Source organism: Hemitrygon akajei, unplaced genomic scaffold, assembly GCF_048418815.1.
Source record: "Hemitrygon akajei unplaced genomic scaffold, sHemAka1.3 Scf000081, whole genome shotgun sequence".
NCBI lineage: Eukaryota > Metazoa > Chordata > Chondrichthyes > Myliobatiformes > Dasyatidae > Hemitrygon > Hemitrygon akajei.
Genome location: NW_027331967.1, coordinates 3581269 through 3599724, shown reverse-complemented (window position 1 = coordinate 3599724; position 18456 = coordinate 3581269).

Below are 18456 nucleotides of genomic sequence, written 5' to 3'. Positions count from 1 at the left end.
GTAGATTCACACAGTGCCTGACCCCGGAAGTGTGTGATGTGCCGGTGTGCAATGAGTTTCACTCAGTGTATGACCACGGGAGTTTCTGATGTGACGTTGTGGATGGAGATTCACTCTGTGTCTGACACCGGCAGTGTGTGATGGGACGGTGTGGAGGTAGATTCACTCAGTGTCTGACCCCGGGTGTGTGTGATTTGACGGTCTGGATGGAGATTCACTCTGCGTCTGACCCCGGGAGTGTGTGATGGGAAGGTGTGTAGGTAGATTCACACAGTGCCTGACCCCGGAAGTGTGTGTGGGACGGTGTGGAGGGAGATTCACTCTGTGTCTGACCCCGGGAGTGTCTGATGGGAAAGTGTGGAGGTAGATTCACTCTGTGCCTGACCCCAGGACTGTGTGATGGGACGGTTTGGATGGAGACTCATTCTGTGAGTGACCCCGGGAGTGTGTGATGTGGCGGTGTGTAATGAGATTCACTCTGTGTCTGACCACGGGGGTTTTTTGATGTGACTGTGTGGATGGAGATTCACTCTGTGTCTGACCCCCGGATTGTGAGATGGTACGGTGAGGAGCAAGATTCATTCTGTGTCTGTCCCCGGGAGTGTGCGATACGAAGGTGTGGAGGGAGATTCACTCTGTGTCTGACACTGGGAGTGTGTGATGGGAAGTTGTGGAGGTAGATTCACACAGTGCCTGACCCCGGAAGTGTGTGATGTGCCGGTGTGCAATGAGTTTCACTCAGTGTATGACCACGGGAGTTTCTGATGTGACGTTGTGGATGGAGATTCACTCTGTGTCTGACACCGGCAGTGTGTGATGGGACGGTGTGGAGGTAGATTCACTCTGTGTCTGACCCCTGGAGTATGTGATGCGAAGGTGTGCAGGGAGATTCACTCTGTGTCTGACCCCGGGAGTGTGTGATGGTGCGGTGTGGAGGGAGATTCACTCCGTGTCTGACCACGGGTGTGTGTGATTTGACGGTCTGGAAGGAGATTCACTCTGCGTCTGACCCCGGGAGTGTGTGATGGGACAGTGTGGAAGGAGATTCACTCTGTGTCTGACCACGGGAGTGTGTGATGGGACGGTGTGGAGGGAGAGTCACTCCATGTCTGACCCCGGGTGTGTGTGATTTGACGGTCTGGAGGGAGATTAACTCTGCGTCTGACCCCGGGAGTGTGTGATGGGACTGTGTGGATGGAGATTCACTCTGTGGCTGACCACGGGAGTGTGTGATGGGACGGTGTGGGGGTAGATTGACACAGTGCCTGACCCCGGGAGTCTGTGATGTTGCAGTGTGTAATGAGATTCACTGTCTGACCCCGGGAGTGTGTGATGGGAGGGGGTCGATGGATATTCACTCTGTGTCTGACCACTGGAGTGTCTGATGGGACGGTGTGGAGAGAGATTATCTCTGTGTCTGACGCCCGGATTGTGAGATGGCACGGTGAGGAGCGAGATTAACTCTGTGTCTGACCCCGGGAGTGTGTGATGGGAAGGTGTGGATGAATATTCACTCTGTGTCTGACCCCAGCCGTGTTTGATGGGACGATGGGGAAGGAGATTCACTCTGCGTCTGACCCCAGGAGTTTCTGATGGGACGGAATGGATGGAGATTCACTCTGTGTCTGACCCCCGGATTGTGTGACTGTACGGTGAGTAGCGAGATTCACTCTGTGTCTGGCCGCAGCCCAGTTTGTTGGGACGATGGGGAAGGAGAATCACTCTGTGTCTGACCCCCGGACTGTGTGACTGTACGGTGAGGAGTGAGTTTCACTCTGTGTCGGCCGCAGCCCAGGTGGATGGGACGATGTGAATGGAGATTTATTCTGTGTCTGACCCCGGGTGTGTGTGATGGTACGCTGAGGAGCTAGATTCACTCTATGTCTGACCCGTGGAGTGTGTGATGGGAAGGTGTTGAGGTAGATTTACACAGTGCCTAACCCCGGAAGTGTGTGATGGGACGGTGTGGATGGAGACTCTTTCTGTGTCTGACACACGGAGTGTGTGATGTGGCGGTGTGGAATGAGATTCACTCTGTGTATGACCACGGGACTTTCTGATGTGACGGTGTGGATGGAGCTTCACTCAGTGCCTGACCCCGGGAGTGTGTGATGCGACGTTGTGGTTGGAGATTCACTGTGTGTCTGACCCCATTAATGTGTGATTGTACGTTGCGGAGATAGATTCACTCAGTGTCTGCCCTCGGGAGTGGGTGATGGGAAGGTGTGGATGGATATTCACTGTGTTTCTGACCCCAGCAGTGTGTGATGGGACGGTGTGGATGGAGATTCACTCTGTTTCTGACCCTCGGATTGTGAGATGGTACGGTGAGGAGCGAGATTCACTTAGTGTCAGTCACCGGGAGTGTGTGTTTTGGGACGGTTTGGAAGGAGATTCACTCTGTGTTTGAAACTGGTAGTGTTTGATGGGACTGCGTAGAGGGAGACTAACTCTGTCTCTGACACGTGCAGTGCCTGATGGGACTTTGCGGAGGTAGATTCACTCAGACTCCGACCCCGGGATTGTGTGATGGAAAGGCGTGAAGGGATATTCACTCTATGTGTGTCCCGGGAGTCTGTGATGGGACGGTGCGCACCTATATTGACTCTGTGTTTGAACCCGGTAGTGTTTGATGGGACGGCGTAGAGGTAGACTCACTCTGTCTCTGAAACCGGGAGGGTGTGATGGCACGATGGGGAGGGAGATTCTCTCTGTGTCTGACCCCGTTAGTGTGTGATCGGACTTTGCGAACGTAGATTCACTCAGACTCTGACCCCGGGATTGTGTGATGGAAAGGCGTGGTGATAGATTCACTCAGTGTCTGACACTGGGCGTGTGTGATGGGAAGGTGTGGAGGTAGATTCACACAGTGCCTGACCCCGGAAGTGTGTGATGTGCCGGTGTGCAATGAGATTCACTCTGTGCATGAATACGGGAGTTTCTGATGTGACGTTGTGGATGGAGATTCACTCTGTGTCTGACACCGGCAGTGTGCGATGGGACGGTGTGGAGGTAGCTTCACTCAGTGTCTGACCCCGTGAGTGTGTGATGGTATGGTGTGGAGGGGGAGTCACTCTGTCTCTGACCCTGGGAGTTTGTGATGGGACGGTAAGATGGTAGATTCACTCAGTGCCTGACCCCGGGAGTGAGTGATGGAACGGTGCGGATGGAGATTCACTCAGTGTCTGACCCCGTTAATGTGTGATTGGACGTTGCGGAGATAGATTCACTCAGTGTCTGACCCCGGGAGTGTGTGATGGGAAGGTGTGGATCGATATTCACTCTGTCTCTGACCCCGGGAGTTTGTGATGGGACGGTGTGCAGGTAGATTCACTCAGTGCCTGAACCCGGAAGTGTGTGATGGGACGGTGCGGATGGTGATTCACTCTGTGTCTGACCCCGGGAGTGTGTGATGGAACGGTGTGGAGGGAGATTCACTCTGTGTCAGTCCCCGGGAGAATGTGATAGGTCGGTTCGGAGGTAGAATCACACAGTGCCTGACCCCGGGAGTGTGTGATGTGGCGGTGTGGATGGAGATTCACTCTGTGTCTGACACCGGCAGTGTGTGATGGGACGGTGTGGAGGTAGATTCACTCAGTGTCTGACCCCGGGAGTGTGTGATTTGACGGTCTGGAGGGAGATTCACTCTGTGTCTGACCCCGGGAATATGTGATGCGAAGGTGTGCAGGGAGTTTCACTCTGTGTCTGACCCCGGGAGTGTGTGATGGGGCGGTGTGGAGGGAGATTCACTCCGTGTCTGACCCCGGGTGTGTGTGATTTGACGGTCTGGAGGGAGATTCGCTCTGCGTCTGACCCCGGGAGGGTGTGATGGGACAGTGTGGATGGAGATTCACTCTGTGTCTGAGCACGGGAGTGTGTGATGGGACGGTGTGGGGGTAGATTGACACAGTGCCTGACCCCGGGAGTCTGTGATGTTGCGGTGTGGAATGAGATACACTCTGTGTCTGACCCCGGGAGTGTGTGATGGGAGGGGGTCGATGGATATTCACTCTGTGTCTGACCACTGGAGTGTCTGAAGGGACGGTGTGGAGAGAGATTATCTCTGTGTCTGACTCCCGGATTGTGAGATGGCACGGTGAGGAGCGAGATTCACTCTGTGTCTGACCCCGGGAGTGTGTGATGGGACGGTGTGGAGGGGGATTCACTCCGTGTCTGACCCCAGCCGTCTTTGATGGGACGATGGGGAGGGAGATTCACTCTGCGTCTGACCACGGGAGTGTGTGATGGGACGGTGTGGATGGAAATTCACTCTGTATCTGACACCCGGATTTTGAGATGGTACAGTGAGGAGCAAGACTCACTCTGTGTCTGACCCCGGGAGTGTGTGATGCGAAGGTGTGGAGGGAGATTCACTCTGTGTCTGACCCCGGGATTGTGTGATGGGAAGGTGTGTAGGTAGATTCACACAGTGCCTGACCACGGAAGTGAGTGTGGGACGGTGTGGAGGGAGATTCACTCTGTGTCTGACCCCGGGAGTGTGTGATGGGAAGGTGTGGAGGTAGATTCACTCTGTGCCTGACACCAGGAGTGTGTGATGGGACGGTTTGGATGGTGACTCATTCTGTGAGTGTCCCCGGGAGTATGTGATGTGGCGGTGTGTAATGAGATTCACTCTGTGTCTGACAACGGGGGTTTTTTGATGTGACTGTGTGGATGGAGATTCACTCTGTGTCTGACCCCCGTATTGTGAGATGGTACGGTGAGGAGCGAGATTCACTCTGTGTCTGACCCCGGGAGTGTGCGATACGAAGGTGTGGAGGTAGATTCACACAGTGCCTGACCCCGGAAGTGTGTGATGTGCCGGTGTGCAATGAGATTCACTCTGTGTATGACCATGGGAGTTTCTGATGTGACGTTGTGGATGGAGATTCACTCTGTGTCTGACACCGGCAGTGTGTGATGGGACCTAGTGGAGGTAGATTCACTCTGTGTCTGACCCCGGGAGTGTGTGATGCGAAGCTGTGGAGGGAGATTCACTCTGTGTCTGACCCCGGGATTGTGTGATGGGAAGGTGTGTAGGTAGATTCACACAGTGCCTGACCCCGGAAGTGTGTGGGACGGTGTGGAGGGAGATTCACTCTGTGTCTGACCCCGGGAGTGTCTGATGGGAAAGTGTGGAGGTAGATTCACTCTGTGCCTGACCCCAGGACTGTGTGATGGGACGGTTTGGATGGAGACTCATTCTGTGAGTGACCCCGGGAGTGTGTGATGTGGCGGTGTGTAATGAGATTCACTCTGTGTCTGACCACGGGGGTTTTTTGATGTGACTGTGTGGATGGAGATTCACTCTGTGTCTGACCCCCGGATTGTGAGATGGTACGGTGAGGAGCAAGATTCACTCTGTGTCTGACCCCGGGAGTGTGCGATACGAAGGTGTGGAGGGAGATTCACTCTGTGTCTGACACTGGGAGTGTGTGATGGGAAGTTGTGGAGGTAGATTCACACAGTGCCTGACCCCGGAAGTGTGTGATGTGCCGGTGTGCAATGAGTTTCACTCAGTGTATGACCACGGGAGTTTCTGATGTGACGTTGTGGATGGAGATTCACTCTGTGTCTGACACCGGCAGTGTGTGATGGGACGGTGTGGAGGTAGATTCACTCAGTGTCTGACCCCGGGTGTGTGTGATTTGACGGTCTGGATGGAGATTCACTCTGCGTCTGACCCCGGGAGTGTGTGATGGGAAGGTGTGTAGGTAGATTCACACAGTGCCTGACCCCGGAAGTGTGTGTGGGACGGTGTGGAGGGAGATTCACTCTGTGTCTGACCCCGGGAGTGTCTGATGGGAAAGTGTGGAGGTAGATTCACTCTGTGCCTGACCCCAGGACTGTGTGATGGGACGGTTTGGATGGAGACTCATTCTGTGAGTGACCCCGGGAGTGTGTGATGTGGCGGTGTGTAATGAGATTCACTCTGTGTCTGACCACGGGGGTTTTTTGATGTGACTGTGTGGATGGAGATTCACTCTGTGTCTGACCCCCGGATTGTGAGATGGTACGGTGAGGAGCAAGATTCATTCTGTGTCTGTCCCCGGGAGTGTGCGATACGAAGGTGTGGAGGGAGATTCACTCTGTGTCTGACACTGGGAGTGTGTGATGGGAAGTTGTGGAGGTAGATTCACACAGTGCCTGACCCCGGAAGTGTGTGATGTGCCGGTGTGCAATGAGTTTCACTCAGTGTATGACCACGGGAGTTTCTGATGTGACGTTGTGGATGGAGATTCACTCTGTGTCTGACACCGGCAGTGTGTGATGGGACGGTGTGGAGGTAGATTCACTCAGTGTCTGACCCCGGGAGTGTGTGATTTGACGGTCAGGACGGAGATTCACTCTGCGTCTGACCCCGGGAGTGTGTGATGGGACAGTGTGGAAGGAGATTCACTCTGTGTCTGACCACGGGAGTGTGTGATGGGACGGTGTGGAGGGAGAGTCACTCCATGTCTGACCCCGGGTGTGTGTGATTTGACGGTCTGGAGGGAGATTAACTCTGCGTCTGACCCCGGGAGTGTGTGATGGGACTGTGTGGATGGAGATTCACTCTGTGGCTGACCACGGGAGTGTGTGATGGGACGGTGTGGGGGTAGATTGACACAGTGCCTGACCCCGGGAGTCTGTGATGTTGCAGTGTGTAATGAGATTCACTGTCTGACCCCGGGAGTGTGTGATGGGAGGGGGTCGATGGATATTCACTCTGTGTCTGACCACTGGAGTGTCTGATGGGACGGTGTGGAGAGAGATTATCTCTGTGTCTGACGCCCGGATTGTGAGATGGCACGGTGAGGAGCGAGATTAACTCTGTGTCTGACCCCGGGAGTGTGTTATGGGACGGTGTGGAGGGGGATTCACTCCGTGTCTGACCCCAGCCGTCTTTGATGGGACGATGGGGAGGGAGATTCACTCTGCGTCTGACCACCGGAGTGTGTGATGGGACGGTGTGGATGGAATTTCACTCTGTGACTGACACCCGGATTTTGAGATGGTACAGCGAGGAGCAAGATTCACTCTGTGTCTGACCCCGGGAGTGTGTGATGCGAAACTGTGGAGGGAGATTCACTCTGTGTCTGACCCCGGGATTGTGTGATGGGAAGGTGTGTAGGTAGATTCACACAGTGCCTGACCCCGGAAGTGTGTGTGGGACGGTGTGGAGGGAGATTCACTCTGTGTCTGACCCCGGGAGTGTCTGATGGGAAAGTGTGGAGGTAGATTCACTCTGTGCCTGACCCCAGGACTGTGTGATGGGACGGTTTGGATGGAGACTCATTCTGTGAGTGACCCCGGGAGTGTGTGATGTGGCGGTGTGTAATGAGATTCCCTCTGTGTCTGACCACGGGGGTTTTTTGATGTGACTGTGTGGATGGAGATTCACTCTGTGTCTGACCCCCGGATTGTGAGATGGTACGGTGAGGAGCAAGATTCACTCTGTGTCTGACCCCGGGAGTGTGCGATACGAAGGTGTGGAGGGAGATTCACTCTGTGGCTGACACTGGGAGTGTGTGATGGGAAGTTGTGGAGGTAGATTCACACAGTGCCTGACCCCGGAGTGTGTGATGTGTCGGTGTGCAATGAGATTCACTCAGTGTATGACCACGGGAGTTTCTGATGTGACGTTGTGGATGGAGATTCACTCTGTGTCTGACACCGGCAGTGTGTGATGGGACGGTGTGGAGGTAGATTCACTCAGTGTCTGACCCCGGGAGTGTGTGATTTGACGGTCTGGAGGGAGATTCACTCTGTGTCTGACCCCGGCAGTATGTGATGCGAAGGTGTGCAGGGAGATTCACTCTGTGTCTGACCCCGGGAGTGTGTGATGGGGCGGTGTGGAGGGAGATTCACTCCGTGTCTGACCCCGGGTGTGTGTGATTTGACGGTCTGGAGGGAGATTCACTCTGCGTCTGACCCCGGGAGTGTGTGATGGGACAGTGTGGATGGAGATTCACTCTGTGTCTGAGCACGGGAGTGTGTGATGGGACGGTGTGGGGGTAGATTGACACAGTGCCTGACCCCGGGAGTCTGTGATGTTGCGGTGTGGAATGAGATTCACTCTGTGTCTGACCCCGGGAGTGTGTGATGGGAGGGTGTCGATGGATATTCACTCTGTGTCTGACCACTGGAGTGTCTGATGGGACGGTGTGTAGAGAGATTATCTCTGTGTCTGACGCCCGGATTGTGAGATGGCACGGTGAGGAGCGAGATTCACTCTGTGTCTGACCCCGGGAGTGTGTGATGGGACGGTGTGGAGGGGGATTCACTCCGTGTCTGACCCCAGCCGTCTTTGATGGGACGATGGGGAGGGAGATTCAGTCTGCGTCTGACCACGGGAGTGTGTGATGGGACGGTGTGGATGGAAATTCACTCTGTGTCTGACACCCGGATTTTGAGATGGTACAGTGAGGAGCAAGACTCACTCTGTGTCTGACCCCGGGAGTGTGTGATGCGAAGGTGTGGAGGGAGATTCACTCTGTGTCTGACCCCGGGAATGTGTGATGGGAAGGTGTGGAGGTAGATTCACTCTGTGCCTGACACCAGGAGTGTGTGATGGGACGGTTTGGATGCAGACTCATTCTGTGAGTGTCCCCGGGAGTATGTGATGTGGCGGTGTGTAATGAGATTCACTCTGTGTCTGACCCCGGGAGTGTGCGATACGAAGGTGTGGAGGTAGATTCACACAGTGCCTGACCCCGGAAGTGTGTGATGTGCCGGTGTGCAATGAGATTCACTCAGTGTATGACCACGGGAGTTTCTGATGTGACGTTGTGGATGGAGATTCACTCTGTGTCTGACACCGGCAGTGTGTGATGGGACGTGTGGAGGTAGATTCACTCAGTGTCTGACCCCAGGAGTGTGTGATTCGACGGTCTGGAGGGATATTCACTCTGTGTCTGACCCCGGGAGTGTGTGATGGGGCGGTGTGGAGGGAGATTCACTCCGTGTCTGACCCCGGGTGTGCGTGATTTGACGGTCTGGAGGGAGATTCACTCTGCTTCTGACTCCGGGAGTGTGTGATGGGACAGTGTGGATGGAGATTCACTCTGTGTCTGACCACGGGAGTGTGTGATGGGACGGTGTGGGGATAGAATGACACAGTGCCTGACCCCGGGAGTCTGTGATGTTGCGGTGTGGAATGAGATTCACTCTGTGTCTGACCCCGGGAGTGTGTGATGGGAGGGTGTCGATGGATATTCACTCTGTGTCTGACCACTGGAGTGTCTGATGGGACGGTGTGGGAGTAGATTCACACAGTGCCTGACCCCGGAAGTGAGTGTGGGACGGTGTGGAGGGAGATTCACTCTGTGTCAGTCCCCGGGAGAATGTGATAGGTCGGTTCGGAGGTAGAATCACACAGTGCCTGACCCCGGGAGTGTGTGATGTGGCGGTGTGGATGGAGATTCACTCTGTGTCTGACACCGGCAGTGTGTGATGGGACGGTGTGGAGGTAGATCCACTCAGTGTCTGACCCCGGGAGTGTGTGATGGTATGGTGTGGAGGGGGAGTCACTCTTTCTCTGACCCCGGGAGTTTGTTATGGGACGGTGAGTTGGTAGATTCACTCAGTGCCTGACCCCGGAAGTGTGCGATTGGACGGTGCAGATGGAGATTCACTCTGTGTCTGACCCCGGGAGTATGTGATGCGAAGGTGTGCAGGGAGATTCACTCTGTGTCTGACCCCGGGAGTGTGTGATGGGAAGGTGTGGATGAATATTCACTCTGTGTCTGACCCCAGCCGTGTTTGATGGGACGATGGGGAAGGAGATTCACTCTGCGTCTGACCCCAGGAGTTTCTGATGGGACGGAATGGATGGAGATTCACTCTGTGTCTGACCCCCGGATTGTGTGACTGTACGGTGAGTAGCGAGATTCGCTCTGTGTCTGGCCGCAGCCCAGTTTGTTGGGACAATGGGGAAGGAGAATCACTCTGTGTCTGACCCCCGGACTGTGTGACTGTACGGTGAGGAGTGAGTTTCACTCTGTGTCGGCCGCAGCCCAGGTGGATGGGACGATGTGAATGGAGATTTATTCTGTGTCTGACCCCGGGTGTGTGTGATGGTACGCTGAGGAGCTAGATTCACTCTATGTCTGACCCGTGGAGTGTGTGATGGGAAGGTGTTGAGGTAGATTTACACAGTGCCTAACCCCGGAAGTGTGTGATGGGACGGTGTGGATGGAGACTCTTTCTGTGTCTGACACACGGAGTGTGTGATGTGGCGGTGTGGAATGAGATTCACTCTGTGTATGACCACGGGATTTTCTGATGTGACGGTGTGGATGGAGCTTCACTCAGTGCCTGACCCCGGGAGTGTGTGATGCGACGTTGTGGTTGGAGATTCACTGTGTGTCTGACCCCATTAATGTGTGATTGTACGTTGCGGAGATAGATTCACTCAGTGTCTGCCCTCGGGAGTGGGTGATGGGAAGGTGTGGATGGATATTCACTGTGTTTCTGACCCCAGCAGTGTGTGATGGGACGGTGTGGATGGAGATTCACTCTGTTTCTGACCCTCGGATTGTGAGATGGTACGGTGAGGAGCGAGATTCACTTTGTGTCAGTCACCGGGAGTGTGTGTTTTGGGACGGTTTGGAAGGAGATTCACTCTGTGTTTGAAACTGGTAGTGTTTGATGGGACTGCGTAGAGGGAGACTAACTCTGTCTCTGACACGTGCAGTGCCTGATGGGACTTTGCGGAGGTAGATTCACTCAGACTCCGACCCCGGGATTGTGTGATGGAAAGGCGTGAAGGGATATTCACTCTATGTGTGTCCCGGGAGTCTGTGATGGGACGGTGCGCACCTATATTGACTCTGTGCTTGAACCCGGTAGTGTTTGATGGGACGGCGTAGAGGTAGACTCACTCTGTCTCTGACACCGGGAGGGTGTGATGGCACGATGGGGAGGGAGATTCTCTCTGTGTCTGACCCCGTTAGTGTGTGATCGGACTTTGCGAACGTAGATTCACTCAGACTCTGACCCCGGGATTGTGTGATGGAAAGGCGTCGTGATAGATTCACTCAGTGTCTGACACTGGGCGTGTGTGATGGGAAGGTGTGGAGGTAGATTCACACAGTGCCTGACCCCGGAAGTGTGTGATGTGCCGGTGTGCAATGAGATTCACTCTGTGCATGAATACGGGAGTTTCTGATGTGACGTTGTGGATGGAGATTCACTCTGTGTCTGACACCGGCAGTGTGCAATGGGACGGTGTGGAGGTAGCTTCACTCAGTGTCTGACCCCGTGAGTGTGTGATGGTATGGTGTGGAGGGGGAGTCACTCTGTCTCTGACCCTGGGAGTTTGTGATGGGACGGTAAGATGGTAGATTCACTCAGTGCCTGACCCCGGGAGTGAGTGATGGAACGGTGCGGATGGAGATTCACTCAGTGTCTGACCCCGTTAATGTGTGATTGGACGTTGCGGAGATAGATTCACTCAGTGTCTGACCCCGGGAGTGTGTGATGGGAAGGTGTGGATCGATATTCACTCTGTCTCTGACCCCGGGAGTTTGTGATGGGACGGTGTGCAGGTAGATTCACTCAGTGCCTGAACCCGGAAGTGTGTGATGGGACGGTGCGGATGGTTTTCACTCTGTGTCTGACCCCGGGAGTGTGTGATGGAACGGTGTGGAGGGAGATTCACTCTGTGTCAGTCCCCGGGAGAATGTGATAGGTCGGTTCGGAGGTAGAATCACACAGTGCCTGACCCCGGGAGTGTGTGATGTGGCGGTGTGGATGGAGATTCACTCTGTGTCTGACACCGGCAGTGTGTGATGGGACGGTGTGGAGGTAGATTCACTCAGTGTCTGACCCCGGGAGTGTGTGATTTGACGGTCTGGAGGGAGATTCACTCTGTGTCTGACCCCGGGAATATGTGATGCGAAGGTGTGCAGGGAGTTTCACTCTGTGTCTGACCCCGGGAGTGTGTGATGGGGCGGTGTGGAGTGAGATTCACTCCGTGTCTGACCCCGGGTGTGTGTGATTTGACGGTCTGGAGGGAGATTCGCTCTGCGTCTGACCCCGGGAGTGTGTGATGGGACAGTGTGGATGGAGATTCACTCTGTGTCTGAGCACGGGAGTGTGTGATGGGACGGTGTGGGGGTAGATTGACACAGTGCCTGACCCCGGGAGTCTGTGATGTTGCGGTGTGGAATGAGATACACTCTGTGTCTGACCCCGGGAGTGTGTGATGGGAGGGGGTCGATGGATATTCACTCTGTGTCTGACCACTGGAGTGTCTGATGGGACGGTGTGGAGAGAGATTATCTCTGTGTCTGACTCCCGGATTGTGAGATGGCACGGTGAGGAGCGAGATTCACTCTGTGTCTGACCCCGGGAGTGTGTGATGGGACGGTGTGGAGGGGGATTCACTCCGTGTCTGACCCCAGCCGTCTTTGATGGGACGATGGGGAGGGAGATTCACTCTGCGTCTGACCACGGGAGTGTGTGATGGGACTGTGTGGATGGAAATTCACTCTGTGTCTGACACCCGGATTTTGAGATGGTACAGTGAGGAGCAAGACTCACTCTGTGTCTGACCCCGGGAGTGTGTGATGCGAAGGTGTGGAGGGAGATTCACTCTGTGTCTGACCCCGGGATTGTGTGATGGGAAGGTGTGTAGGTAGATTCACACAGTGCCTGACCACGGAAGTGAGTGTGGGACGGTGTGGAGGGAGATTCACTCTGTGTCTGACCCCGGGAGTGTGTGATGGGAAGGTGTGGAGGTAGATTCACTCTGTGCCTGACACCAGGAGTGTGTGATGGGACGGTTTGGATGGAGACTCATTCTGTGAGTGTCCCCGGGAGTATGTGATGTGGCGGTGTGTAATGAGATTCACTCTGTGTCTGACAACGGGGGTTTTTTGATGTGACTGTGTGGATGGAGATTCACTCTGTGTCTGACCCCCGAATTGTGAGATGGTACGGTGAGGAGCGAGATTCACTCTGTGTCTGACCCCGGGAGTGTGCGATACGAAGGTGTGGAGGTAGATTCACACAGTGCCTGACCCCGGAAGTGTGTGATGTGCCGGTGTGCAATGAGATTCACTCTGTGTATGACCATGGGAGTTTCTGATGTGACGTTGTGGATGGAGATTCACTCTGTGTCTGACACCGGCAGTGTGTGATGGGACCTAGTGGAGGTAGATTCACTCAGTGTCTGACCCCAGCAGTGTGTGATTTGACGGTCTGGAGGGAGATTCACTCTGTGTCTGACCCCGGGTGTATGTGATGCGAAGGTGTGCAGGGAGATTCACTCTGTGTCTGACCCCGGGAGTGTGTGATGGGGCGGTGTGGAGGGAGATTCACTCCGTGTCTGACCCCGGGTGTGCGTGATTTGACGGTCTGGAGGGAGATTCACTCTGCGTCTGACCCCGGGAGTGTGTGATGGGACAGTGTGGGGGTAGATTGACACAGTGCCTGACCCCGGGAGTCTGTGATGTTGCGGTGTGGAATGAGATTCACTCTGTGTCTGACCCCGGGAGTGTGTGATGGGAGGGTGTCGATGGATATTCACTCTGTGTCTGACCACTGGAGTGTCTGATGGGACGGTGTGGAGAGAGATTATCTCTGTGTCTGACGCCCGGATTGTGACATGGCACGGTGAGGAGCGAGATTCACTCTGTTTCTGACCCCGGGAGTGTGTGATGGGACGGTGTGGAGGGGGATTCACTCCGTGTCTGACCCAAGCCGTCTTTGATGGGACGATGGGGAGGGAGATTCACTCTGCGTCTGACCACGGGAGTGTGTGATGGTACGCTGAGGAGCTAGATTCACTCTATGTCTGACCCGTGGAGTGTGTGATGGGAAGGTGTTGAGGTAGATTTACACAGTGCCTAACCCCGGAAGTGTGTGATGGGACGGTGTGGATGGAGACTCTTTCTGTGTCTGACACACGGAGTGTGTGATGTGGCGGTGTGGAATGAGATTCACTCTGTGTATGACCACGGGATTTTCTGATGTGACGGTGTGGATGGAGCTTCACTCAGTGCCTGACCCCGGGAGTGTGTGATGCGACGTTGTGGTTGGAGATTCACTGTGTGTCTGACCCCATTAATGTGTGATTGTACGTTGCGGAGATAGATTCACTCAGTGTCTGCCCTCGGGAGTGGGTGATGGGAAGGTGTGGATGGATATTCACTGTGTTTCTGACCCCAGCAGTGTGTGATGGGACGGTGTGGATGGAGATTCACTCTGTTTCTGACCCTCGGATTGTGAGATGGTACGGTGAGGAGCGAGATTCACTTTGTGTCAGTCACCGGGAGTGTGTGTTTTGGGACGGTTTGGAAGGAGATTCACTCTGTGTTTGAAACTGGTAGTGTTTGATGGGACTGCGTAGAGGGAGACTAACTCTGTCTCTGACACGTGCAGTGCCTGATGGGACTTTGCGGAGGTAGATTCACTCAGACTCCGACCCCGGGATTGTGTGATGGAAAGGCGTGAAGGGATATTCACTCTATGTGTGTCCCGGGAGTCTGTGATGGGACGGTGCGCACCTATATTGACTCTGTGCTTGAACCCGGTAGTGTTTGATGGGACGGCGTAGAGGTAGACTCACTCTGTCTCTGACACCGGGAGGGTGTGATGGCACGATGGGGAGGGAGATTCTCTCTGTGTCTGACCCCGTTAGTGTGTGATCGGACTTTGCGAACGTAGATTCACTCAGACTCTGACCCCGGGATTGTGTGATGGAAAGGCGTCGTGATAGATTCACTCAGTGTCTGACACTGGGCGTGTGTGATGGGAAGGTGTGGAGGTAGATTCACACAGTGCCTGACCCCGGAAGTGTGTGATGTGCCGGTGTGCAATGAGATTCACTCTGTGCATGAATACGGGAGTTTCTGATGTGACGTTGTGGATGGAGATTCACTCTGTGTCTGACACCGGCAGTGTGCAATGGGACGGTGTGGAGGTAGCTTCACTCAGTGTCTGACCCCGTGAGTGTGTGATGGTATGGTGTGGAGGGGGAGTCACTCTGTCTCTGACCCTGGGAGTTTGTGATGGGACGGTAAGATGGTAGATTCACTCAGTGCCTGACCCCGGGAGTGAGTGATGGAACGGTGCGGATGGAGATTCACTCAGTGTCTGACCCCGTTAATGTGTGATTGGACGTTGCGGAGATAGATTCACTCAGTGTCTGACCCCGGGAGTGTGTGATGGGAAGGTGTGGATCGATATTCACTCTGTCTCTGACCCCGGGAGTTTGTGATGGGACGGTGTGCAGGTAGATTCACTCAGTGCCTGAACCCGGAAGTGTGTGATGGGACGGTGCGGATGGTTTTCACTCTGTGTCTGACCCCGGGAGTGTGTGATGGAACGGTGTGGAGGGAGATTCACTCTGTGTCAGTCCCCGGGAGAATGTGATAGGTCGGTTCGGAGGTAGAATCACACAGTGCCTGACCCCGGGAGTGTGTGATGTGGCGGTGTGGATGGAGATTCACTCTGTGTCTGACACCGGCAGTGTGTGATGGGACGGTGTGGAGGTAGATTCACTCAGTGTCTGACCCCGGGAGTGTGTGATTTGACGGTCTGGAGGGAGATTCACTCTGTGTCTGACCCCGGGAATATGTGATGCGAAGGTGTGCAGGGAGTTTCACTCTGTGTCTGACCCCGGGAGTGTGTGATGGGGCGGTGTGGAGTGAGATTCACTCCGTGTCTGACCCCGGGTGTGTGTGATTTGACGGTCTGGAGGGAGATTCGCTCTGCGTCTGACCCCGGGAGTGTGTGATGGGACAGTGTGGATGGAGATTCACTCTGTGTCTGAGCACGGGAGTGTGTGATGGGACGGTGTGGGGGTAGATTGACACAGTGCCTGACCCCGGGAGTCTGTGATGTTGCGGTGTGGAATGAGATACACTCTGTGTCTGACCCCGGGAGTGTGTGATGGGAGGGGGTCGATGGATATTCACTCTGTGTCTGACCACTGGAGTGTCTGATGGGACGGTGTGGAGAGAGATTATCTCTGTGTCTGACTCCCGGATTGTGAGATGGCACGGTGAGGAGCGAGATTCACTCTGTGTCTGACCCCGGGAGTGTGTGATGGGACGGTGTGGAGGGGGATTCACTCCGTGTCTGACCCCAGCCGTCTTTGATGGGACGATGGGGAGGGAGATTCACTCTGCGTCTGACCACGGGAGTGTGTGATGGGACTGTGTGGATGGAAATTCACTCTGTGTCTGACACCCGGATTTTGAGATGGTACAGTGAGGAGCAAGACTCACTCTGTGTCTGACCCCGGGAGTGTGTGATGCGAAGGTGTGGAGGGAGATTCACTCTGTGTCTGACCCCGGGATTGTGTGATGGGAAGGTGTGTAGGTAGATTCACACAGTGCCTGACCACGGAAGTGAGTGTGGGACGGTGTGGAGGGAGATTCACTCTGTGTCTGACCCCGGGAGTGTGTGATGGGAAGGTGTGGAGGTAGATTCACTCTGTGCCTGACACCAGGAGTGTGTGATGGGACGGTTTGGATGGAGACTCATTCTGTGAGTGTCCCCGGGAGTATGTGATGTGGCGGTGTGTAATGAGATTCACTCTGTGTCTGACAACGGGGGTTTTTTGATGTGACTGTGTGGATGGAGATTCACTCTGTGTCTGACCCCCGAATTGTGAGATGGTACGGTGAGGAGCGAGATTCACTCTGTGTCTGACCCCGGGAGTGTGCGATACGAAGGTGTGGAGGTAGATTCACACAGTGCCTGACCCCGGAAGTGTGTGATGTGCCGGTGTGCAATGAGATTCACTCTGTGTATGACCATGGGAGTTTCTGATGTGACGTTGTGGATGGAGATTCACTCTGTGTCTGACACCGGCAGTGTGTGATGGGACCTAGTGGAGGTAGATTCACTCAGTGTCTGACCCCAGCAGTGTGTGATTTGACGGTCTGGAGGGAGATTCACTCTGTGTCTGACCCCGGGTGTATGTGATGCGAAGGTGTGCAGGGAGATTCACTCTGTGTCTGACCCCGGGAGTGTGTGATGGGGCGGTGTGGAGGGAGATTCACTCCGTGTCTGACCCCGGGTGTGCGTGATTTGACGGTCTGGAGGGAGATTCACTCTGCGTCTGACCCCGGGAGTGTGTGATGGGACAGTGTGGGGGTAGATTGACACAGTGCCTGACCCCGGGAGTCTGTGATGTTGCGGTGTGGAATGAGATTCACTCTGTGTCTGACCCCAGGAGTGTGTGATGGGAGGGTGTCGATGGATATTCACTCTGTGTCTGACCACTGGAGTGTCTGATGGGACGGTGTGGAGAGAGATTATCTCTGTGTCTGACGCCCGGATTGTGACATGGCACGGTGAGGAGCGAGATTCACTCTGTTTCTGACCCCGGGAGTGTGTGATGGGACGGTGTGGAGGGGGATTCACTCCGTGTCTGACCCAAGCCGTCTTTGATGGGACGATGGGGAGGGAGATTCACTCTGCGTCTGACCACGGGAGTGTGTGATGGGACTGTGTGGATGGAAATTCACTCTGTGTCTGACACCCGGATTTTGAGATGGTACAGTGAGGAGCAAGACTCACTCTGTGTCTGACCCCGGGAGTGTGTGATGCGAAGGTGTGGAGGGAGATTCACTCTGTGTCTGACCCCGGGATTGTGTGATGGGAAGGTGTGTAGGTAGATTCACACAGTGCCTGACCACGGAAGTGAGTGTGGGACGGTGTGGAGGGAGATTCACTCTGTGTCTGACCCCGGGAGTGTGTGATGGGAAGGTGTGGAGGTAGATTCACTCTGTGCCTGACACCAGGAGTGTGTGATGGGACGGTTTGGATGGTGACTCATTCTGTGAGTGTCCCCGGGAGTATGTGATGTGGCGGTGTGTAATGAGATTCACTCTGTGTCTGACAACGGGGGTTTTTTGATGTGACTGTGTGGATGGAGATTCACTCTGTGTCTGACCCCCGTATTGTGAGATGGTACGGTGAGGAGCGAGATTCACTCTGTGTCTGACCCCGGGAGTGTGCGATACGAAGGTGTGGAGGTAGATTCACACAGTGCCTGACCCCGGAAGTGTGTGATGTGCCGGTGTGCAATGAGATTCACTCTGTGTATGACCATGGGAGTTTCTGATGTGACGTTGTGGATGGAGATTCACTCTGTGTCTGACACCGGCAGTGTGTGATGGGACCTAGTGGAGGTAGATTCACTCAGTGTCTGACCCCAGCAGTGTGTGATTTGACGGTCTGGAGGGAGATTCACTCTGTGTCTGACCCCGGGTGTATGTGATGCGAAGGTGTGCAGGGAGATTCACTCTGTGTCTGACCCCGGGAGTGTGTGATGGGGCGGTGTGGAGGGAGATTCACTCCGTGTCTGACCCCGGGTGTGCGTGATTTGACGGTCTGGAGGGAGATTCACTCTGCGTCTGACCCCGGGAGTGTGTGATGGGACAGTGTGGGGGTAGATTGACACAGTGCCTGACCCCGGGAGTCTGTGATGTTGCGGTGTGGAATGAGATTCAC